The sequence below is a fragment of the Temnothorax longispinosus genome, chromosome 6, assembly GCF_030848805.1.
Source record: "Temnothorax longispinosus isolate EJ_2023e chromosome 6, Tlon_JGU_v1, whole genome shotgun sequence".
Classification (NCBI taxonomy): domain Eukaryota; kingdom Metazoa; phylum Arthropoda; class Insecta; order Hymenoptera; family Formicidae; genus Temnothorax; species Temnothorax longispinosus.
Genome location: NC_092363.1, coordinates 8,801,733 through 8,828,029, shown reverse-complemented (window position 1 = coordinate 8,828,029; position 26,297 = coordinate 8,801,733). Strand labels below are relative to the sequence as shown.

The 26,297-nt window shown below is 40.3% G+C and overlaps 1 protein-coding gene and 1 long non-coding RNA gene across 2 annotated transcripts in view; one reads left to right on the top strand and one right to left on the bottom strand.

The window, feature by feature from the left end:
- LOC139814476 (uncharacterized) overlaps nt 1-26,297 on the top strand; it is a 172,820-nt gene that overhangs the window by 53,261 nt on the left and 93,262 nt on the right. The gene's annotated exons all lie outside the window — the stretch shown is intronic.
- On the bottom strand, nt 16,426-26,146 carry LOC139814477 (uncharacterized). Its single transcript, XR_011732466.1, has 2 exons — nt 26,009-26,146; nt 16,426-19,916 (listed from the first exon to the last, which is right to left on the bottom strand). It is a non-coding gene; the product is annotated as an uncharacterized lncRNA (long non-coding RNA).

Below are 26,297 nucleotides of genomic sequence, written 5' to 3'. Positions count from 1 at the left end.
GCAGCGTGCAGCGTGCAGCCAGGCATGCGGTGCGGGGGCTTTCGTGCGTGGAATAGGCTCAAGGCCTGTGCCGCGCCGGTGTAACGCCAGAGTAACCGACTACTTACGGCATACTACTCTGCCTACTGCTCACTGCCGGTATACACAGGCCCCGAGGAGAGCTACCTGCTCTCCCAATCGATGATCGATCGATCGAATCCGACGAGATCGGGGACTCGAGGAAAGATGCGCGCGCGTAGAACGCCGTTCATCTCTGCGATCTTTGCGTGCAGGCACGTCCGGTAAAACGTCATCCCGTGGAAGCTCTGGGAATTACTTTTATACATGCAATAAGTATATATATTAATTTATTTATTTAAGTATTGCGACGTTAAAGTTAATCCTTCAACCTGTGGGTGATTCTGCTTGTAAATTTGTACAAGTAACAGACGTTCTACATTGTTTGGAAAATATTAATTGAGTTCTGTACTGATCGACAAAGTTGTCTATAATTAGATTATTATTAACTGAAAAATGTTTCTTCTGTTATTGAGAAGAACCCCTTGCACGATTGAGGTCTTTATAATGTGCTAAAAACGAGAAACAAGAGTATGGCATTCTTGATATTTCAAATAGATTTCGGGAATATTTTTTCAACTGCGTTTGAGGAAAAAGAATATATAGGATATATCTTTTTTCTGGCTCCTAACTAGCTATCGCTAAATAAAACAAAGTACGCGGAGTGAATCATCAATAGGATTATCCTTGCGCAGTGCGCGTTCTTGCGGATACCACCTTATAAGTAGGTACGCATTTACAATACACGTGCCAGTATATTACACGCGGAAGACGGATTTTGTGTGAATTTTTTTATTCAATATAATGTTGATTCTTTCTAGATATTAAACTGTGAAACGCAATGTACTTATACATATATTAATGGAAGACTATGTTAGATTTAAATCATCCAAATGTCCCATATGATTACCAAAAACCTAATCGTGGGTCTACCCGATCATAGTCTTTTAGCTCCCGTTCCTGATTACTATATCATTATTTGAGAAATATGTGAGATACGCTATATACATGTATATTACCCCGGAACTATATATATTTTACGAGGGAGAGATTGCATTTGACCTTAAGAGATAAACCTCGAACTGCGTTGTGCTTATTATTAGCCGTTTCACAGATCGTAATAATGAAAAATAATATCTGAAAATAGACGGGCATGATAATTTCTAGATTCGTAACGTCGTAAATTTTATTCTGACATAGCACTCTCGCGCATTTCCGCACGCCGCGGGAGTGCGGGTGCGTAGCATACTTCTTGTCGTTCGATGTGCATTAATTGGACGGTAAGACCGAGCACATTTCCCGCGCACAAGCGGAATTCCAGTCTAGTAACCATACGTGCGATTGCCGGTTTAAACCCTTTAAAATATTTTCTACGACATGATAATACGACCGGCCCGTACATCAAACATTTTTCTATAGTCAGGGGTTTACATCGACTATTTTTTCATTGTTCTCGTCATCTACTGAAACGATCGTGGGACTCGATCAAATTATGGCAACGAGAGTTTAATCACGAACCATTATCGGAAAAGGAAGAACAATCTAAAAAGACATAATAAAAATTAGCAGATACTTTTATCAAATATTTAATATTTTAATAAATATTTGACGTAAATTATTAGTTTATGTATGCGAAGAACAAAATATTTTATCTGATTGTTTTGATGAGTTCGTCGATTATTCCATAATAAATTACTTTTTATTTGTAACCATTATTTGACCAAATTTTAGACGTTTAAATTATTAAATTTAAAATAAGGGCGGCAGTGTGGTCTAGTGGTAGAGCGCCAGACTCGTAATCTGAGGAACCAGGTTCGAGTCCACTAGAGCCATGAAGCATGGAATGTTTTTCCGATAGCTGCGCCCCTCCGTGCAAGATAGACTCTTGTGCGGAGAAAACTGGGCTCCGTCTTTCGGAAAGAGACGTTAAGCCGTTGGTCCAAAGGGTTAAAGTGAGAGGAGAAGGGTAGTATTGGTATAGTAGATTGCGAACCCTGCGGGGATATGCAATAAATTACGAATTTTATTAAATTTAAAATAAAAAAAGTTAAATGGTGCTAATTCATTACGATTAAGAAAGTTTTACTTCAATTCGGAGGATAAATATACGCAGTAATACAAAAAAAAATTTGATTTGCTTTTGTAATTATATTCTTTAAATATAGGTAACTTTAAATGGTAGTATTAGAAATTAGAACATTCAGTTTTATTCTCTTTGTTTCGTACCATAATTACACCGTCTAAAGATTTTCCCCCCTGACAGAACGGGGATATCGTGACAAAATTAGTTGTATTAAAAGAAGCTCGTTCTCGTTGCTACATAGTATTCGGAAAGCGCCAGATTAAGGCAATCATCTAGATCACGCGGCATTGTGAAACGAAACGATCCTTCGCGATTGGATCATCGGAATTCATAAGCGGCGCATAGATTTGAGTCATCGTACGATTGATTGTTCATCCGTGATTTTTCCCGGGAAAGATCCGCGCGAGCCCGTGTTTCTTCGCTACATTTCCCCGTTCTCGTTTACACAACGCAGGAAGGATATCAGTTTCCCGCGTGACGTACACGGCGAGGAATTGTATCAGCGGGGGAGATTTCGCGGATAAGATAGATTTTGGGATCATCCACGAGAGCCACTTATAGTTCAAGAGTGGTTTATGTAAGTCATTTTGAAATATTATGAATTTCAACGACACGCGGATATAAACTGAAGCGATACATCACTTTCAGTATAATCCCTCAAAAATTGGATCGGCATATCAAAATGAAGGATTTAGCTGCGTTAATAATTGATTTAACGTCCAAGAAAGGCAGTATCTATAAGTTTTACAATTTTATTAACTCGAGAGGGAAAAAGGGCTCTTTCATTTATCGTCCCTAATAATACTTGATAATGCGAAATGATCGCAAAACTTTTTTTCTGCGATGTAAAGTTTCCTCGGCCAATCAAATTTTGTTCTATTTTATGACAGTCCAGTCGAATAAACACCCCGAACGCAAAATGTTCTGATGTAATCGCTATGTCTGTGGATGGTTTCGTAAAACCGATATTCTGTTAAATAATCTTGCTGGGGCTTACCTGTAGTTATCTGATATTTACAATAATATTATTTTTAATGCGAAGCAACAGATATCGGTGCGGCAACAGAACGACTGTGGTGTGTTTTGCAGTGTATTATTTTATGAGATCTGATAAAACAACACGCTTAACCTTTGTCCACTCCACTGCGAAAAGTCAGCAATTTGCTACCGATAGACATGTCGCTGCTCCTCGCAAATCCTCTTGCTATCCTCGCAAATATTTCAGCAACATATTTGCAATCGACGTAGGTATACACGAATACAACGTACTGCCTCAATATTCAAATTACTAGCATGCGTATTAATCGAAATGTCAAGTTGGTCACTAAGGTCTATCAATTTTCGTTGGCAAATAGAGGCTCGGCACTGAAGCGTATGGGCGTTGTGACGTCGCGTCACGAGGGAATTGGAGAGGACGAAAGAGAGGAGAGCAAACAAGCGGAGATATAAAGCGAGGCAAGCAAAATAGCAGAGGACTACACCCCTCTAAAGGATTGTTCGAGGATTATCGCGCGACAGTATTGTCGTGCGAAATCTTAGCTTTCAATTTAAATTACGAGACCGCGTGTGAGTTTAATGCACGTGATACCATCGTATAGCAAATGCGGAGGCTTACAATGTGCAGCCTCTAACGATATAATTGCTCTTTTCTTTCGCATCGCCAATCAACTATTTAGATTTTAATGTCACTGATATAGTATTTTACAGAAACATTTTTTTAATATTTGTATCTGAGAGCTATATAGTCTCACCGATAAAACGTTTTTTCGTGAGGAAAAATGACATCCTACAGTGAACGCGGATCATGATATTATCGGAGAGAGATATTGCACCTAAATGTTGCGATACGACAGCACACTCGAATTTCACGTGAACGGTACTTAAGGGAGGAAGAAAGCGAGCGAAAAGAGGAGAGCAGAGGGACGCAGTCTGACCTACAGAGAACGTATTAGCAATCGTGCAAGCGAGCTCTGTGTGACGCTTAGTAGGGGCGGGCAAGGGTGAACTGCATACATATATCGATAACACGACGTGATAACGGTGGCGGTGACGGTGACGATGACGGCAACGGTGTTGCGCCCAGATGAAGAGAGCGAGAAAGAACGAGGGGGCGAAGGGGTGGAGGTGGGGGAGGAGGAGAAGCAAGGCTTTCCGTAGGTCGCGGGATGGGACGGGGTGGAGAAGGGTGGCTACAGAAGGGCGCGGTAGCGGGAAGAAACGTGGCAGAGTGCGGTCAAGTGTACTGGGTAACTAGGTCAATGAGAAAACCGAGAAAGAGCGACGTTGTTGTCGTGGGAGCGCAAGCGCAATCGCGCGTCCGATCCCAGCCGCGTCCTCCTACCCCTTCGTTCACCCGCCTATCCCTCCGTCCACCCTCTTGCTCAAAAGTCCTTCTCGAAAAGTACCTGTCTCTGTAGTGGAACACAATTCAAATCCTCGTCTTTCTCAGACACGCCGAATCATTCATTTCCCTCACCGTACGCGACACGCGGGAAGATTCAACGGAGTGATATCTTGATATCACTCCGTTGTTTATGGGAAAAATCTTTCAAGGAAAATGCTTGCGATGTGGGACAAACACATTTATTACCGTAAATATGGGTAAACTTTTCCCCTAGATGGTTTTTTGTTCTTAAATCAGCGAGAAGATATTCAATTATTGACATATGGTATTATAAAAAATGTTTTTTTGTAAATGTTTATAATATAATGGGATTTTTTATTTGTTTTTAATAATTTTATGTATTATGCGATAATAGTTATTTGTGTAACAAGTGCGGGAAGTTGAGAATTGGACACGAGTGCGGGTGATCGCACTCGCCTTCGGCTCGTGCGTCCACTCCACACGTCCAATTTTCAACTTAACACACGTGTTACACACCCTATTTTATATTACAAGTGCGTGGAAAGTGGCCCATTGCATAAAGGAGTTTTATATCACACGTGCGTGGAAAGTGGCCCATTACGCGCGCGCCATCTGTGCGACAAATAGCCAATTCCATACACGAGTCAAAACAGTGCGGTAATGTAACATTACCGCACTGTTTCGACTCGTGTGTGGAATTGGTTATCCGTCGCACAGATGACGCGCGCGCAATAATGGGCCACTTTCCACGCACTTTGTAATATAAAATAGGGTGTGTAACACGTGCGGGTTGAGAATTGGACACACCCGCACTTTTTACACAAACTAGACACCACAGACGCGCGCTTCGCGCGCGCTATTTAGCTTTAACACTATGCAATTACTATTACACTATTAACTTCTTGATACACACAACTGTCAAAATATACGATGACAGCTGCAAATGAAGTAAGCGCAGCGAGAGAACCAATTGGCATCGCGGAAAAGCGGCAACAAAAAACTTCGAGATATGCGAGTATCGACTTAACATGCCTTTTTTTAGAAAGGAAAGGATAACTATTATAATACGATATTTCTCAAATTTCTCAAAGAATATGCTGATCTTTGTTTTCTCTCTATATATAATATCTGTTAAATATCTTCATATTTGTATGCTTTATTTCTCATGACATTTTTGCATTTTATTTTGTTTTTTTTATCTTATACTTTTTCTCGTATAATTATTCATAAACTATAATTATTTTTATAATTATTTGACCATTCAGATCTATATTTAAAAATGTCACCACTTGGCTTATTCCGAAGAAGTTTGTTTTGAAATAAGAAGCTACTTTCCTCCGTCTTCCTTTCTCTGCTATTTGCAAGACCAGCTGCTCCGAAACTGCTGCTGTTTCAAAGTTCCGTTTTTCAAAAGCATCCTTTAAAAGTATTAGCTATATATTTAGTCGCTGAGTTCGTAAGTTTATTCGGCAGCGGTTATAGTTTAATCGTTCTCCTACTCCTCGTCGAATAAATATGTATCATCAGTCACTGCTGTTCCTTCGAGTTTCAGCATCTTTCGTCTATCCTGCGTGACGGTGACAAAACGCTTGGACAGTTCGCGAAAAACGCGAATTTTCGGGCGCCTCGCACGAACGACTTTGTAAATGGGACATGGGTATGTCGCAGAAATTCTGAGCGACCTCGATTATTGGCGCAAGATACACCGAGCACGTCGATGGCTGTTGCCGATACTGCCGAAATAAAAATTGCAAAATTAACAGAAACGTGACGTGATCTCCAATCACATTTCAGAAAGAAAAGATAAACGTAATGTATTGTTATCGTGTACAATTGAACAAGAGTTTGCTATTCTTCCGTTTAAGTGTAAATTTAAGCGTAAATCCAAGCCAGTAGACTAATCGTTTCATAGTAAAATACGTATCGATCGGCGACGAGATTATCCGTTGTCGCAACAAGTGTATGAATAATAATGTGCATACTCGTCGCTAAACGCGCCGCCGATGCCAATTCACTTTTGCCGACGTTATCGTTAATACTGTTACACGTAACAACGACAGTAAACCAACTCGCTTGCAGACAACATCGAGCGACATTAGCGTTATCAAATTCGCTATCGTCGTGCGCCGCGTTTTATCACACCTATTCCGATATTTGTACTGCCTGCATCTCTCTTTAAAAATATTTCGGTGTCGTCAAGTCTCTGGCGTGTCGTGTTGCCCGTCTTTTCCGTCTCGGATAGGCAACATAACAACCCTCTTTCATTGCGCGGTTCTAAGTTGTCGCGTCGCGTCGCGTCGCTTGGAATAAACGCCGCGTCGATGTTCGCGCACGCGCCAAACTGGCCTGTGTGAGTGCCGACACTTCACTGTTCACACTTACACACACACACACACACACACACACATGTGCAACGAATACACGCATGGGGATCCACCCGAGCGCCAAGCAGTACAAGGTGGTCCAAGTGCATCGGGTAAATGGGTCAAGCGAATTAATTCACACTAGCTGGCAAGCCGCGCTCCATGTCTCTCGCCATGCACAACAAAAACAATATAAAACGCGCCATGGTTACAAAGTAAGAGCTAAGCGAGACACGCACGAAATGCAGTTCGCGGAAAGCGTAAACATGAAAATCGCATTAACGGGTACCGATCTTGTATCTTGTCTTAGGAAAAAAATCATAAAACTTTAAGCATAAAATCATAAAAAGAGATAGCGAGAGAAGCTCTTACTATCCCGCAACTCCGCGACGAATAAATTGCGTTTTGCCACATTTGCTGTTCCACGATTTGTATATACACATATTTTTATGCATTCGATTGGAGAGACCTTGTCCTTTTGATGATAAACTGGTCTTCTGATTTTAGATGTCGTTTATCTAAATTAAGCTATCGTCTTCATAAAAATATATTGGAGACAGAAATATTTTAGTTCCTTTTACGCGAAAATTGTGTTTAAAATTTAGAACAAAGTTTTCTTAATAAATTTTTAAATTATATCGAGAATAACCGTAAAGGAAATTTATGCCAATACTATGAATGTGCGATTCGATAAATTTTGATACATGCATAATTCATAATTTCAGATAATTCTGGAGATCAAAATTTTTGAAATTTTCTTGCAGATATCAGTTTTTACTTCAAACTTAAATTTACCTAAAAAATAATGTTTGATTGTCGCTTCCTCTTTTAGTCATAAAAGCACATTCATAGTTTTGGGATAAGAGGAACGATATGACGCTTCAACTGAAATTTCTGGACTTCATAACTTAATAACGAGCGAAAATTACGTGCATTTCACTTTTAACGTTACGTCGTCAAGCGAAGATTTATCTAATAGTATTACGAATACGTGTTATCATAACTTCGTTCAGTTATCATCGATGCCTCTCAAAACGTCTTCCGGCAAGAACCCGACGGAAACTTATGCGTGCGATTGCCTTATCACGCAGAGCAAACATTGCAGTTACAATGTTGCATGGTTGTTGCGTTATGAGCGCGAGGCGTATTTATTTCCGTGTGAATTTCCAAATTGATGTCATAATAATCTATTAGCATAGCTTCGCGGGAGGGAATTGATGACCTGGACTCTCGCAATGTACGTGCATTACAATTAACCCTTGATTGTCACATAGGGTCAAAGCGACCCAATTTTTCAAGTAATATATCTTAAGAGTACTATGTTTAATTTTGAGCAAAAAACATTGAAAAATGAAAGTTATGATTTTTTTCTCAAAATGTTTTTTTCCTAAACTTACATTTAAAAAAATTTTTTTTTGCATAATGCCACTCAAAAAGTTAATTTTTATAATAAGAATACATTCTACAATGTTTAAACTTCATTCTAGAATTTTTTACGATCCACTTAAACTGTTAGTTTTTGAACAACAGCTGCTTGAAAATTGGTTGGGGTCAAATTGACCCTTGTGACAAACGTTTTCGAAAAAAGAGGTGTGACAACTGTGAATTAATGCCACAATTTAAGTAGTTTTCACACGTAGTAAAATACGAATAAAATATATAATATTATATAGAAATATAAAACGATGTATTCAAAGCATATCGGTTTGGCGAAAGCCAAAGGTGCGCTTCGCGAAAAATTCATAACGTTTAAAAAGTCAGTACATGACGCTAATATCAGAAGATATTATTTAGGTGTAATTGTTTGAAACACTTGAAAGAATCTTCACATAACGTTAATGCTTATTATATCGACATAAAATAAATTTATTTTTTCTATTTCGACCTCAGTAATCTCAGTAACCCTTTTTCCTAACTAATTGTAAGTTCACTAAGAGAAAACTTTTTTTTTAGATATAATTATATGTATATAACTTGTTAAGTGCGAAAGCTTAAGATACATTGTTTCGCATTATTACACGTGACAGGATTTCTAGAAAATCTTTTTTTCGCGATGCAGACAGTTTACGATCGAAATATGGTGAATGGAAACTTGATTGCATCGCAAGTATACCTTTGTCGCAGATTGTATCGACTTTGACGTTACCTCGATCCATACACCGAGAGTATTGAGATAAAGTCGCTCAAGTCTTGCGTGTCCGCACGAAACCAGCTCGGATGCCGTTATACAGGGTGTCCTATGACTCAAGGTCCATACATTAAGGGCGTGTTATTGAAGTCATTTAGAGTTGAAATTGTTTAATAAACATATGTCCGTAAATGCTTTCTAACAGAACTACAACCATTGAAAATTGATGTAAATATTTGAAACATTTGGCAAAACTTAGGCCCATATTCTCAGTTCATTTTTATCAATAAATGCACGCATTTATTTCTGAGATTCCTATAGTATATGTAACTAAGAATACAGGCCTTTGTATTAAATCTGCAGAAGATAATTTTGAATAGAATTTGTAATGCATTTGTAAATAAACAAGTTAAATTAAATGTATTTTTTCTTTCCTTTTTTAAATATTCACATCAACTTTCAATGGTTGTAGTTCTATTAGGAAGCATTTACGGACATATGTTTATTAAACAATTTCTACTCTAAATGACTTCAATAACACGCCCTTAATGTATGGACCTCAAGTCATGGGCACCCTGTATATACATACACATACCGAATGCCTCTAAATTTCCGCACTAATTCATTACACAGCGACATGTTTTTCGTAGAAAACCAACGTGATTGTTTCTTATCGAGAACTTGGTACACAATACTTTATTAATTTTTTACGTTGAATGCTTCAATAAGAATTATAATTCTGTCGAAGAAACATCTATATGATATTAATTTAAAGTTCGCTATTGCATTCCAAAAATTTAAATTAAAAAATTCTTCCCATTACAAGAATTTAGGACATAAAAAATACTATAACAAAATATTTTGTTCAAACATTGCGAATAGATGCGAGCAATTTGGGAATTTCTTAAATGTTTATCGTAACAAAATTCGTTTTCAGCATTTCCTGCGATATTTTTATACTTTTTAAGAGAGGCACTTTCTACTGCCATGCGAAAATGTTATACGTCAAGAAAATGTTTAAGCAATTAGTTACGTTTTTTTTCCTTTATGCCTGATAGCTTCGTCGAAGAAAAATACCTTTTTCACTATGGCACCCTGTAGCGTAGTCCCCGAGACACAGGTAGACCCACCTTTGTTAGGGATACAGGAAACGCATATAGATCTCGAGTATTTGGATACGCAGAATTACGACCGGTAAGCGTGCACAAATATACATACAAAGAAACGCACGCGTGGCGTAGCATCGACGTCGCCGTCGGCGCATGTATGCGGATCCGCTGGTAATATTGGTGCTGGCCAGAAATCAGGTCACTCGTATCAAACTGACCTACATACCGTTATCATCTGTATTATCGCCTTTGATAAAGCGTTTATTAACCGCACGATTATACGCCAGTGAAAGATCCATAAAGGACGTTTTTATCCCTTTCTCTTTCTTTTTTCAGCTTAACTTTAGTTCATGATATTGTGTATTTGTAGTACATTGAGTCGTCAATTTCCTGTTACTGTGCGTAACTTCCATAATAGCCCTTTAGGACTAATCCCAGGCCAGAATAGATTTTTCTCTTATCTTTCTTCCTCTTTCTGCTTTGCTCTCCCTTTATTTTTGTCGCCGAATATTGTTTCCCTCTGTTTCCCTCTGAATAGTTCGGCGCTTGTCGAATGCCCGTCGATTTAATTTTTTTACTTTTTCCTTATCCGCCTTCGCTTTGACGGCCGCGACGGTAATAATAATTCAGGGTAAAAACGCCTTATCCCTCTCCCGCGATGTCGCGCTAAAAATAACGGGCAACAAACAACGCGGCTGACCTTCGTCCTGGCCACCGTCCTTCCTCGACGCTCCGAACACTTCAACTTGATCTAATTACATATCCGCCCCCGCAAACTTTCGAGCGAGATCACGCGGGCCGAAAACGTTCGCTGAAAACGGTCGATAGGTACTCCTCAATATTCGCTTGATACACAACGCAACGTCCTTGAAAGAGCGCGAGAAAAATACCGGAAGACTAGATGAAGGATGATCGGCTGTCACGTGACATATTATTTGCGGGTTGGCACATTAAATATTGGAAAGTCTCTGTAGTGCAGAAAAATAGTTTAACAGTTCAGTGTCACGTGATCTACCTTTCAAGGGCTGCTCGTTCAGAATATGGGTGATCCGAATTGAGTGACACAGCGACATGTTTTTCGTAGAAAACCAACGTGATTGTTTCTTAAATTATCGAAAACTTGGTACACAATACTTTATTAATTTTTTACGTTGGATGCTTCAATAAGAATTATAATTATGTCGAAGAAACATCTATATCTACATGATATTAATTCAAAGTTCGCTATTGCATTCCAAATTTGTCGACTCCGAATTGAGCGTGATTCTCGAATGATCTGTGATCGATGCTTTTTTAAAGAATTTAAGCTGCTTTTAAGGCTCTGTGTGTGTGTATGTGTGTTAGAAAGATATTTGCCAAACATCTATACGTTTACTTTGTTCGGATAGATTATACATTTTTTTGGAAAGTTAAAGTTCTTTCTCTAATCAAACGTATTATTTCTGACTCACAATCAGCGATGCTATGCTTTTTCTTTATTATTACGTCACTAGCGTTATTGTTATGTATCTGCTCATTAACGTATCTTTATCTCCGTCAATAAATTACGATTTTTTTCACATGGCGGACGTTCGCATGTACATACGTGCAGTCATGTGGAATTCGCGTTATGAATTTTTAAATTTGAACAAAGAGAATACATTTTTGCAAAATTGAGTTTGCTATTAGATAAATGCTAGCGAAAAATCGAAAAATCTCGAAATTAACCAACTAAGAAATGAATGTCGCGATTTTAGTTAGCGATACCCTTGGCCTATAAATAGCCGCGGGGGAAGCAGTTTACACCCCAGCGACCCAAAATAGAACAGACATTTTCGTCGAACCATCCGACTTCGTCAGGTTTGTCGATAAATCTCCCTTCGCAGTTAATCCGGAAACTTGTATTATCGTCAATATTTTACCTGTTTCTTTATTACACATATATATCTTCCAATTATATATTAGAAAAATATAAGCAAAAAATCCAAATCAAATTAAGAAAGGTAATCCAGTAAAGTGATTAAATATATTAAACAAGACGAACTGCTTAAAATTAAGCCTCGTTAAACACCGTCACCTTTTTACAGCATCTTAATCTGGCACTCAGATTATTCGGGTCTGGTTAATTTTTTTTAATATTTGCACGTATAAAAAGATCAACCAGAAATTGTCTATGTGATTTGATTTTGTTAAAAAGTAATACCTAACGAGAGTTCAGAATCAAGGTAAATTTTTTATTTTATTTTATTATTTATAACTTACATTATTATTTGGCGAAAAAGGAAGAACTCTCATCGTATTACCGTTCGCATTATACATAAGTACTAAGTATCTTATATGGTACTAAGAAGAAAGAGAAGAGAAATTGATCAGACACGAGTGACCTGGATATGTCGTTTGAGATTTTAGCAATTTAGAAAACAAAATAGGTCGTAAGACCCATCTCGAGTGGTCGTCGCGAAAAATGATTCACGGATAACAATGGAGAGACAGAGAGAAAAGTAAGATCTGGCACTGCACATGGCAATACGCTCTCTCGTGCAAGCGAAAGTGCAAGCAGGAATGTCGAGAGTAATCGCAACGTAACGGAGAGAGGGAGAGAGTCAGCGGCTTACCTCACTCACAGTGGCAGCGGCGGTTCGCTCGAGTCGAGTCTCGTCGAGAGCGAGCGCTTGCATCTTTCGTCGCGTAACCGCTCGACGTAACAGCCGTAACTAGTACCATTGCCAATGAAAGCCGACGTCGCGGAAAGTAAAAGCGGATGAGCCAGTTTTCGCGCGGCGCGGCTGCTTTGCGACGAGAAATGGAGAGAGAGGAAGACGGAATCATAGCGTGCAAAGACGCCGGCGAACGAGAGCGAAAGACTTTCGCCCATTCATTGCTCGATGCGGCTCTTCGAACCGGTAGAGAGATTGCTTATATCTGTTGCGCTACCTAGAGCTCTATATATAGAAAGAGAGAGAAAGAGAGATGCTCAACTCGGGGAATCTGATGCGTGACACATCATTTGATCCGTCATTGCGGTTACTTTGATGAATTAATAATAACGCGATTTCTTACGTTTAATTGATCGCGCGTGTAATTAGCATGCAGCGGTTTACTACACGTTCAATGCCGTATCTGACAATGAGTTTGACGTTGTGTCACAAACGAGACTTCTCTTATCTTTAATAAATTTAAAATATTTAAAACAAAATCATATTTGTACAATATACTCCGAATTTCTATAATTCTAATTTGAAATTATTTAATTTTCACTGGCGAATACATTATGTTCAATCTATTCATCAGTATTGATTAGAATTGCAAATAAATTACGTGCGACTGTATTATGGCGCGACCGCGTCACACTAGTTCGATTAAAATACAAGATGCTTCGCTGACTGTGAGGCAGGCGTCAAAATCATTAATTCCTCAACTTTATTCGACTAGGAATTGTTTATTGTATTATATTGTACATTTATTATATCGATTACAAGTGACTGGCTGTTCAAAATCGTGACTCAAACATAGAGCGCAATATTGAACGCTGACGGAGAAAGCGACACATGCGTTCGCGTTCGCAAATGCGTAAACGCCGGTGCAATTAATGACGAACGATACGCAAGCGGCACGTCATCTCGCGAAATCGTTAGACATTTGTGCGTCATGTGCCACGGAGATAAACTCATTTCTCATTTGGCACGTGCCGCCTTCACGATTTCATGTTTCTACGCACAGCCGGCATTAGTTTCATTACGAATTGATCGCGCAGCATCCACGACCATTCAAGATCAGTCAGACTTCGATTAATATACATTTTGAATTCGGTAAACTTCGAAAACTGATCTTGCTGTTGTATTAAAAGAGACATGAGAAAAGAAAAAAGATGAGAAACTCATAGATATGTTAAAAAATTCAAAATTTTTCAAAATGTTTCGTTAATGCAACATTTCTAAGATACATATCTATATTTATAATTTATAAGATAGCAATAGATAATTAAGATAATATATTCACTTACAAGCATAATTTATTTTTATGCAGGGTGAGAGGGAAATATTTTTGGAGACGATAGTATATGGGTCATTGTAAAAAAAAAATTATATGAACATGGTTATTATTCTCAATAGTTTCGGAGATACAGCTGTTTGAATTTTGTAGAAGTACAATAGTAATGAATGATACGTGACCATACAAATGCTCAAAAATTGAACCGTGAACGTCAATACACTTTGCATGCAATCGTGTTCTAAAATTGCGTGTCATTTCTCTGAGTGCGGTGTGCCGTTCTTTTACACGAGTAGCAGCATCTAAAATGCGAGTAATCAATTCTCCTCATGTATTCGGCTTTGTTTGGTAAACCTCCGTTTTTAGCCGTTTCCACAAACAATAATCTAACGGAATCAAATCCGGAGATCCAAGGAATCGGACCACCACGGCCAATCCATCGCCCAAGGGAAAGTTCGCTACATTCAAACAGCTATATATATATCTCCGAAACGATTGAAAATAATAACCATATTTATATAAACTTCTTTTTACAATGACTCATACTATCATCTCCCAAAATATTTGCCTCTTCTCTTAACTCATCCTCTATAGATATATATTAACCAATTTTATGAATATTGTAAAAAATTTAAAGAACTTTGGATTAATCAGAATTGGCGTAAACCAATACGGATTTTAATGTCAAATCCAAACAGATATGATTAAACCTATATTTTTTCCATCGACAGATCTCTTTATCGCGGAACGTTTGCTCCCTCTACATGCTGCACATTACAAAAATCTTACCTGCACTGAAATTATGGCTGTCGTGCGATTCACAGAGTTTTATATGTAGATATGTGCGCGCACACACACACACACACACACACACTCTCTCTCTCTCTCTCTCTCTCTCTCTCTCTCTCTCGTTGCGCGTCCAGCTCAACCGGAATTATTTCTCAGGGAAATTACCGGTCATTACGGTCGCCAATCATTATCATCGGCCTTACCTTTCGTAGCGTCGAGCTTCACGTACCCGATTTTCCCTTCAACCTTGAAAATCATCCCGCTCGAATTCCCGCGTGAAAAGAAACGAGCCACATTCCAATCGAGAATTTCCCTCTCGTAATCATATTAAATAATTTTTCGGTCAAGGTCGAGGCTGTCCATGACATTTTTCGATCTCGATAACTGATAAAAAAAGAACGGTTTACGAGGCGTGCCGTAGGTGTTTGTTGTAATTGTTGGATGTTGCGTGCGTGTAATTCACGACGAAATTACGCACGTTGAATATGTACAAATTTGCATCTGTTACATATAAAAGAGTGCATAAATTTTGCGGAACGGTCAACTTGAAACGAAACATTCAAGTTTCTCCGTTGGATTTATATAAAGGTATCATAAAATATTTAGCAGTTCTAGTTCAAGTTATTAATATTAATATCAAACTACGTTAGTGTTTTGAATATTCAACATTTTTCGTAAAATAAGTATTTTCAACGTTTAAGTCTGAAATATTTGCTGCCTGTTTTGAAAGGCTGATTTTTTCGCAAACTTTATTCGTGTAATAATTTGAACGGCAAACATATATATATTATTACTCGAATAAAATGATACTTATTAGATTCTGAATTAACGAAATGAAAATATACGGATTTGTCAAAAGTAATGGAAAACCAAATAGTATTGCTAATAGCAAGTTTCTTTTTTCTGGCTTTGATTGCTCATTTGCCCACACGAATGAAATTTGAATGATTTTATTTTCGATAACGACGGTCGAAACTTCGGCGTCTTCCAACATTTCGACATTCTCGATATCTTTTACCAGAATTTTAGCCCATTTCTTGAAATTACAAATATAACATATAGAATGATTCAGAACGAATGTAGTAAAACTTTGACAAATTGTTTGGGAAGTCATTTTGAATAAAATATGTCATGAACATGGGTCCTATTCTTAATACTTACAATAGTTACAGAAGTTTTTAAATTTTGCTGTTACTATAGTAAAATTACATGCTTGGTAGGAAGTGATCTTTGAAAAAATAAAACGAAACAGGAAAATATATAAACATCATATTTATTTTTGTTTTATAATAAATATTCAAAATATCCTCCCTGAGCACGCATTGCACGCATTGTATTGATATATGTATTCATATCATATTTTTTTATCGGAATGACTTCCCAAACAATCTGTCAAAGTTTGTGTCTCACACTCGTTCTAAATCACGCTGTATCTCTAAAGGCATTTTAAATTAGGTACTTTCACATAATAAATGGGAAAAACAAATATTTTTACACTTTATTTCCCCATTTATACATTTTTCCTCATTTATTTTCTTTTTTATTAAAGACAGAACACAGAGTTAACTTTTTTATAGTTATATTTTTCCATTGTTGATTATACAAGACAATGCAATAATACTAGTTCAGATATAGTGAAATATATTTAAGCTTAAACCTAATTTATAGCTTTATTTTTAGCTTAGCTTTTTTTATTTATAGCTTTGAAAGCTTTCAGAAAGCAATCGCATGTGATGAAAGTTAGAAAAAAAGGTGTCAAATATAATAGAGAAAGGCGCCATAAGATATATTGCGACAGGTATAATATACTATGTCCTTTCTTTCTCTCGGCTTCTTTCTTCACTTTCACTAACAATGGAATGGTACGCGTGCAAGAAGTCGAAACTTAATGATCGCCACGCTCCGGCTACGTATATCCGTTTTTTCTCTTAGAATCGGTTAGCGCAGCGAAGTAGCTTTATATTATTGTCATAAGATTATTAGAACAGCGATAAAACCTATCAACATTTCCCTGTTGTTATTACATTACAGAACAACTTTATTGATATGCGATACGTCGATCGATATTATAAATTTTCAGACACAAATGCCTCTGAATAGATCTTGGTATTTTATCGGTCAAACTATTTGCGGGGTGCAGTGGAAAAACAGATAGGTGGACAAACAGATAGATAGATAACTATATGCATATACCACTAGCAGACGCGTTATTTAAGCACCGTCTTTCATTTTCCGAGCTATTCTCGGAGCTCGGAAAAATCGAAGAATTCGAAGGAAAGTAGAAAAGATCGCGAATAACTTTAAAACATTTTTTATAATGAATAAAAATGATTAAAAATATTGATTGTATTTCTAATATTAGAATTTTTTCGTAACACCAGGATGGACATGTGAGGTGGGACATTTTAAGGAGTTTCAAGTATTGTTATTAAACAGGAAATAAAAATGTTTATCATAAAGCCCATCTAAAGACAACACACGGTAAAAAACAATTTGTATTTGAGTGGATTTCTATCGGTTTAGAAATTTTTGTGTTAAATATTTATCATACGCTGGTGTTAATGTAACATATTGTCATTGTGTTATTTTGACTTTTTGCGTTAAGTTAATATTCAACGTTTCTAAGAGTTAAAATAACTCAACTTTCCTCTCTATAAGAGTTTCCATCTTTGTTAAATCGAGATTTTCTTATGTTATACATAATTATAAAAAATATCGCTGTCTCCTGTTTTTCTGCAAGACAAAAAGAAGAAAGAATAACATTTTATTTTAATTAAATTTAACATTATAAATATAGTGGATCAAAAAAGTATTTGCATGCACACCCAGTTTTCTTATAATAACTTTATTCGAAGGAATAATTACGAATTGTGTCCATAAGTAATTTATTATATATACTGTATGTAATAAATTATTTATGGACACAATTCGTACTTATATATTATTCCTTCGAATAAAGTTATTTCCAGATTGCGTCCACGTGTTACAATTTTGTATTAATTTTTCACATATTACTTGTGTTATTTATTTACATATTTGCCTTCTGTTAAATTAATATAAAAATTAGAGTGGATAAATTGGGACATGTGAAATGTGTTAAGTTTAACACAAAATTGTTTACTGAGTACTTTCTGTCGATGTAAATCTGGAATTGTTCAAAGAGAAAACGGTCGTACAAGAGATTAAAAGAAACAATTTAGCCGCGAGTTAAAAAAAAACATTTCGCGGATAAAAGGAGAGGCGATAAATAGTTTTCGAACGATCTCTGTATACAATCTCATACTTTTCTCTCATATTATTTTTTATTCTCTCACTGGCACGTAATAATGCGCGCGCGTATACAAATGAGCGCACGCGCAGCTCGCGATATTGCAACAATACGTTCGTCGATGCGTCGCGCGCGCATGCACGCACACGCGGAGGCGTACATAGGCATAGATACGTCACGAGCACACCAGCACGTGGTCTCGCGGTACCCCATGTGGGTAAATGTGTCAAGGACGTGCGAACTGGCCTGCAAAACGACGATTCGCTTTTCGATGAAACATCGTTCTCTCTCTCTCTCTCTCTCTCTCTCTCTCTCTCTCTCTCTCTCTCTCTCTCTCTCTCTCTCTCTCTCTCTCTCTCTCTCTCTCTCTCTCTCTCTCTCTCTCTCTCTTCCTCTCCTCCCCCTCTCTCCCTCCCTCTCTCCTCTCTTTTCTCTCGCTCTTTCGTTTCCATCGTCATTTCTGAGGCAAAGCGAGCGGCGATTTTTGCGAAATCTTTATTACAAGAGCATAAACACAGCGAATCGGGCTTGGGAAATGGGTCACACACATCGAGGACCAAGGCTTTTTCGGAAACACTCGCGGAAACTCATAATCTTCCGCTAGAACGAAATCAATTTTATACTCGTGGAATTTTAATTGAACGGTCCGGAGAATTCGGATTCTACTCAAATCGCGTTAATTATTTTACATTGTGTCACAGTTATGTCACATTGATAATAACGAATTGACGAAAATTTGTCATTTCGTCTCAGGTATATTTGTTTAGAAACGAGGAAAATCTGGGTTAAACAAATATCGCTCCAGGTCACTCCGTCGTGCGAACGGCACGCGAGGCGTAAATAATCGGTGACAGCAAAAAAAGAACAACTTCGTCACGTTGGTATTTGTTTCCCTTGGTAGATCCTCGTAATACCGTATCGGAATGCCTGAAGCTGAACGCGCGATTTAGATACTCCGGATTTTCGTAAGCGTAACACAAAGGAGAATCTCTCCCTCTTCCCCACCGCGACAGAAATATTCATTACGTTAATATACGACGTGTAACCACACAATCGGTTAGATTTTACTTTTAGTTTCGAAAATGGGATTGCGAAGTGGGGATAGGCCTTGGCATACATCGCACACCGAGACACATCGTTGGTAGCGAGAGAGCGAGAGAGAGAGAGAGAGAGAGAGAGAAAGAGAGGGGGGGAGAGGGAGAGAGAAAGAGAGATACACATCGTACACCGGTACGCTCGTATTCCCCGACGAATATTACAAACTATACGAACTATGATTCCACAGCGAAGAGTAATCGCATCCTGAGACACGGTATTCGACGAACGAGCGCTCTTATCGGAATCATCCTTCCCGTTTCTTATTAATAACGTATATTATATCCGTGTATCTCTTTTTTTTCTCTCTCATCTCCCTCTTTCAATCAGCCCAGATGCAACAAGCATTATCCTGCCTGAGTAAATTACCTCAGTGTCCCAGTTTGGAAGATAGATTATTTGAAAGAAAAAAAACTCTTTGTTTCGAAAAAAAAAACTTTAACTTTGCCAAACTAAATTATTACGTCGTCATATCGACGCTCGAATTGGCTGAGAATTCATCAAACCCTACAGCTCTCTTCGATACTTGTGTATCGCACTCATATAAATGACGATAATTGATTGCTATATGCACCCCCAATATAGCTTTATCGATTTATTAATATTTTGTCCTCAAAAGATTAGCTGCACATTTTTTCCAATACTCCGATGGGTAGTAGATATTACGATGTTCTCCGTGACCTAAATTACCTGAAATCAAAACAAGTTATCTGAGTTTCTGAATCTGGTTTACTTCTTTTTTTTATCTTTTATTATGCATCTTATAATCAGTTCGACTGCAATTTGCATTGTCTTGGTTCAGTAAATTATTTCAGTGCCCTACTTTAAAGTATAACTCGACGCTTCCTTTTTTTCTTTAAAGATCTTATTTTATCCACTCACGATCTTATCAGATATTATTGGATTTATTATTATTGTGATTTTATTTACCACCTTTCTTGGCGAAAGATAAATAACATTTTTCTAATATCCATAGGTCAGTATTAAATATCGCGATCTTTTTCATTGAATTCTTTATCTATTGAATTTTATCCATATCTACGTTAAATGAAAATGTTTTTTTTCCTCTTCTTCAAAGGAATCCACGTGTTACTTTTCGCTATCTATAACTAGGTCAAGACTTCTCAAGTTGGAACGTGTTCTTTGGCAAGTTTCGAACTTTCGTTTATAGATTCTCGAGGTGCGCAAAGTATTCTCGCGTGGCCCGTTCTCGCATCACCGCGACAATTATTCCGATTGGCGTCGCACGCGAATTCACACGCACGTCCATTTGACCACGAGGCGTTTAAAGGATCACCGCGATGCTAATTGACCCAAAAATCAAGCGTGATGCCGATGATGGTCGCATAATTTCAGTATATACGGGTAAAGGACTGTCACGATGCCGCGGCAGGCTTTGTCGTCGTGACTGTCGTCGTTATCGTGTCGCGTTGAGTCCTGAGCGCGGTAACGAGTTTACACCGAGTTGCGGAATATATATATATATATATATATATATATATATATATATATATATATGTATAATGTGTATAAGCATAGGGTGTAATATAAGTACAAGGAGGAAGACAAAAAGCGCATGGCAGCGGCGAGTACACCGCGTCGCGTCGCGCGTCGCATTGACGATACTTTTGCACGATAAATTACTTATTTCATGCCACTCCGTCTATAATTATTCTCTCTGCCTTTTGCATGCTATTAATCGCTCGCGATAACGAGCCGGCGAGTGGACTCGCTAACGCATCGCGTCGCATCGCATCGCGTCGACGGCGAGCCTCCACGTGCTAGCCAATTCTGTCGGCGACATGCTAAACGATATTATCATTAATTGGAGCGTTGCAATTGGACCGTGTTACGCAACGCGGTGACACCAAGTGTGACACTTTTTGCAAATCGACGAAACTTATTTGAATAAAGAACAGAACGTTTCTTTCTCTCTTTTTTCCTTTTTTTTATCAACTCAGCCGACCCGGGGCAATTGCACCCGGTGCCGTAATACGCAATGCCGCATTGCGTAACGCGGTGCAACCATGCGCCGAAAACGCGACACTCGAAAGTGAAACCGATTCCATCCGATTCTCCGTTTTATGACGCGTCGCAGCTAATTATCTACGCCGCCCCACTCTGGGAGCGCACGCAATTTTAACGCAATCGCGGTATCGTTGTAAGAAAAAAAAGAAAAAAGAAGAGAAAAAGAATCTGAGAGAATCTTCAGCTCGTGGACGCGGACGCGACACGTGCCCGTATGTATGGCGACTGCCAAACGCAGTGTGTTGTGCGCCGTCGATTTTACACTTTGAAAGTTTCTGGGTCGCGGCGTGCGGATGGGCTTTCACTTTCCTCCGTTCCGTCTTCCGTTCTTTCGAGCGCGTTCTGTGCCGGCCGCTGGGGTCCTTTTCGTTTTCGTTTGACCCTTTTTCGCTCGCGACAATTTTTATTCCACCTGCGTCGACGGCTACGCGATCGGCAGCAACGCGCCATCAAGGCCTCTTTCCCGTATAGGCACCTATTCGGTCGACAGCTATCCGGTAAAAATAATGCGTGAACGTACGTGCGTCGGGCGTTCGGACGCGACGTGCTCATGCAGGTACTCGCTTCCGATCCGCACCGGTTCGAACAAAAGACACGGACCGCTGTTTAGAAGCAGAGGCGGTACAATGAGGAACGGAAGTTCGATCGATCGGGTGTATTTTTTCAGCGGGATTCGAGTCACGGCCCTCGTTTGCGTCGTGCTTCATTCGGATCGCACACCATTACGGAATTTGCGTAGCCTATTACGTCCCGCGTATCTGTATAAAACGGTCTTGATATATTACTTGTCGAATACGATAAACGATGTTAACGTAACATCGTCACGCCACAACATTTTGTAATAGTCATTACACACAGAAAGTCTGCTTTTTAAAGTTGCCATAAAATGTGAAATGTACGAATGTTTCTTTCATTATCATTTTAAACGCAATGGATACTTTGAATAAGTGTCGGGCAACTCACTTTGCTTTATACAAGATGGTATTTCGAAAAAAACCTCGCCCAAATGGGTCATTAGCGCACAACATTGAATCATAGGTCATTTTGTAGGTATTGTTGTGTACATCACTAGCAAAATAAGTTTAGGTTCTGAAACGGTGGGCAGAAGAAGTTACGATCGGTTCAGTTATCAGTCTTAATACCTATTCATTATTATCTTCACCGTCATCGTCAGAACTTTCAGAAAATGATATAAAAATATCTTTAAGGTAGTCGTCTCGTCAGGGCATGTATTAGATAAAGTTTTCGATTTCGGATTTTATATCAAATTATATGATCAGCTTTGCAGTCGATTTTTTCTGTGGCTCCTTACCGACTATTTACTCTAGAAATTTGATCTCGAAAATCACAAATTTTGCATTACTTCATACAGAAAAGAAGGCTCTATCACGGTTTCAAACACATATTTTCGTATTTTTCGATTAGATGAAGTGAGAAAAAAACATTACTTTTTGTACATTAGATTTCGAAGAATCCGATGCAACCATAAAATATATAGGTTACCGGAGATTTCGCTGCTAATTTTTTAGTTTATTTTAGTGAAAATGCGGTAATCGAGCAGACATTTTTTGGTCGAGGTGAGGTTGGGAAGACTTGGCAACGCCGCTGGCTAATCACTGAGTTGCAGGTTATGGGGCTCGTCTTTCTTAGCCGAATTGGATAGTGATTAACACCTCTGTCATGCGTTTTGAAACCCTTTCTCAGTAATTGTCAAAATTCAATCGAAAAGGAGATGTAACCTCACTTGTAACCTTTCTCGACGACTCGCATGATCAGCTGATCAAAACGGAGTCAAATGAGAAAAATCACATAATTTGGAAAAAGTAACATACTTTGTCACGTATGAAATTTTACACCATAATTCATGAAATTATTTTTCCCTTAGCAAAAATTGCCTGAAATATATTTCTGAACGTGAAAACCTACAAACAGTCACATGACTAGCACGTAGCGAGACGCCTACCTTAATATGCTCCTATGGCAGCTTAATTCTTGCGTTTGAATGTTTTTTTATCTTTCGGTCAAAAAATGCAAACCAGCCGCAGGCCTGAAATTTTCACCGAACAAACCAAAAAGTTCGTTACCGCCGTCACCATAAGAAAGTGCTCTGGGCGCAAGGAAGTCTGGACGATATTATGAAATATATTATTTTATATAAAATTAGTAATATTATAATATTTCAGTTAAATAGTGTAAAGTTTTTAGTGCCAGTTAGCTAATATTACATATTGTAATATGCGAAATTCACGCCCACGAGGGAAAGTATCTTTCCCCACGTTTTTGAGATGTGAGACTATGTTATTATTATTTCTAGCAACCTTCTCTACAAATGCAAAGTCAAGTGTGTACATGGTCCAAAACCTTTTAATAAGATGGGCGAGGTTTTTTTCTACTAATGAATTTTGCTCCGTTATCGTTACCGCGATATTTCCCGGCCGAGTAAACGGCAGAGGGAAAGAGCCCGTTGTGTGTTTCATAACGAACTCTTTTTCTGGAATTAACGTTATTCTTTTCGACCAAGTTGCGCTTCATCATTTACCCACATTCTCGCTTCTCCGAGTACCGCCACCGACCCCCGCTACGCAAATCCTTATCGAGCTTTTTACACATGCTTTTCGTGCTGCTTTCATGCTGTTTGTGGCTTGGAAACGCGGGTGAGCGCAGAGGCCCAAATCGGATATGTTTCGCGCGCTCGATAGTTACCTATCATAAGAATGGCTCTATTATAGAATCGACGTCGAGACACGTTTGTTCTCCAGAGCTATTTCTCTCCTAGTACTCCTAGTGTGTGTATTATTACGTATTCTCGGATGCTGCCCGAAAGCGACGATAAATCTCTCGTAAAATTTTTTTCTTTTTTTTCTTTTTTTTCTTTTTTTTTGCGACGGATTTTTGAACGACCTCTGCGTAAATTCTAGGATCAGTTTATGGGGTAAGATGCGACGTATGCTTAATCTCGAAACCTGGTGCACCCGATGCGATGACAACGATGATGACAACACGCTTGCGATACTCCGCAAGGCGTGCATTCATGTGTGCCCGCGCGCGATCGCGCGCTTCTTGCGGGTGTATATGGGTATGTATGTGGGGTACGTGTGTGATGTACGCGCTGTTACAGCAAAAACGCTCGCTCGGTCACTCGTACGAGAAAGAGTGCGAGAGTTGGCGAGTGAATAAATGAGTTGAGCGCGGGAGAAGGGAGGAATGAGGAGGGGCGTGCGAGGAAGAGAGAAAGTGAGAGTGAGCGCGGCGCGGCAGGAGGGAGGGGAGGGACCGAGCAGAAAGAGAGAAAGAGACATCGCGGCTTTCCACGCTGCAGGTAGAGTACGCCTGTACATACGTACGAGGTAGGAAGGCGGTGGACGGGGTTAAGGGGCGCAAGGCGGGAGAGAGGCGAAAGAAAGACGCACGCACGTCGGCGGAGGAAGACGAAACGCGCGCGGCGGGAAAAGACGGGGTCCGCGAGAAGGAGAGAGAAAGAAAGAGACGACGGCGCGGCCGCGAGGGGCGAAATGAGGATACAAGGGAGCGAGAGAAACAACGGAGACAGACGGAGAGAGAGAGGAAGCAGGACGGGGAACGGTGGGTAAACCAGAGACGGAGCGCGGGGGACGTAACGAGAGGGAGCGAGTCGCGGCTGCGTCATGTTCTCAACGAACTGGGTCAGTAGGTCTCCCCACCACGCTCCGCGTCGCACATCCACCGCTCGTGTACGCGCGTACATATCCGTACCCACACAGGCAGGCGTGGAGCGCTGGTGCTTGTCTCTCTCGGGGAGTGCCAACGGCGTTGCTGTTGACCCAGCCGCGGCCTGTACGTGTCTCGTGCCCGCGAACGCTTACCCGCGGCCACACTTCTACCTGACGATATATCCGTGGCGGCGCGGCTCGCCCGTCGTGCACTTTGAAAGCAAGAGTCGCGCTCTCCTCTCCGCGCGCGCGCACGCTCCCGTCCCCCCCTCGCACAGCAGTCTCTCGAGAGCGGACTCCGCAGTCCGCGCTCCTTGTCTCGAGACGCCGCGCGCGCGCGCGGGGGGACGCGCGCGGAAAGGCCGAAAAAAGATTCGGTCCTACCCGATACGTTCGCGGAATGCGCCTTACGTCATTCGTAGGACCGGTTGTTTTCTCAGTTTTGCCGACGAGATGCCGCGAGAGCTCTTTTTCTCCTCCTTCGCGTACAGCGCCCGATAGTTTTATACTATACGTTTCCAAAATTCGTCTCTCCGCTGCGCAAAAAATCGACTCCGATCTCGGAGCGGGGACCGGATACGAGCCGCGCGTCCGTCGCGCGTAACGAAGCCGAGCCGAGCGACGATCGCGCGCGCTCGCGGACAATATTTCTCCGGCCGACATAGACCTGGTTCCGTAAGTAGGTCATCCCCCGCCACAGGTCGCGCAACCTCCTTCTCGCCGTCCCCCTCCGTTCCCTTCGACCGCGGCAATCCCGCCCGGCCGCCTCCTCCCCGCCGCGACCGCGTGCTACTCGCCTACCCCCCCCCCTCTCTCCCGCCCGGCCGTCCGTACGGACCTCTCAGGCAGCACCTCCACACCGCGTCGGATACCTGGCCGCGCGCGGTGGCATGCGCTGCTGAATCACTTTCACTTATGCCGTGCGCTGTGTTGGTTACACTCCGCGCCCGCGTCTCGCTCGCTCCGCTCGCGTCGTTAACTCTCTCTCTCGTTTCCTCCTCGTCGCCTCTCGGCGTCTCGCTGCCCGTCGGTAAAGGGACACGCGCGCCTTCTCTCTATACCCACCGAAACGCCGAAGGAGCCTGACAGTAGTGCGCGCCTCGGCACCGTTCTCTGTGGCACAGTTTCGTTCAATTTTCCGATTGTCCGCGTTTGCCGTCGTCGTCGTCGTGTCGTCTCCTCCTCGTCTTCATCGCGACAAATGTCGTCGATCTCGTTGTCACGCGTCAACGAGCGTCGCTCAGTTTTCAGAAGTGCGCCCGCTGGCAGTAACGTGTAATCGGCCGCGCGTTATCGTGCGACGGGAGTGATCGCGGCGTGAGAAGTCGATAGCAGCAGCAGCAGCAGCAGCAGC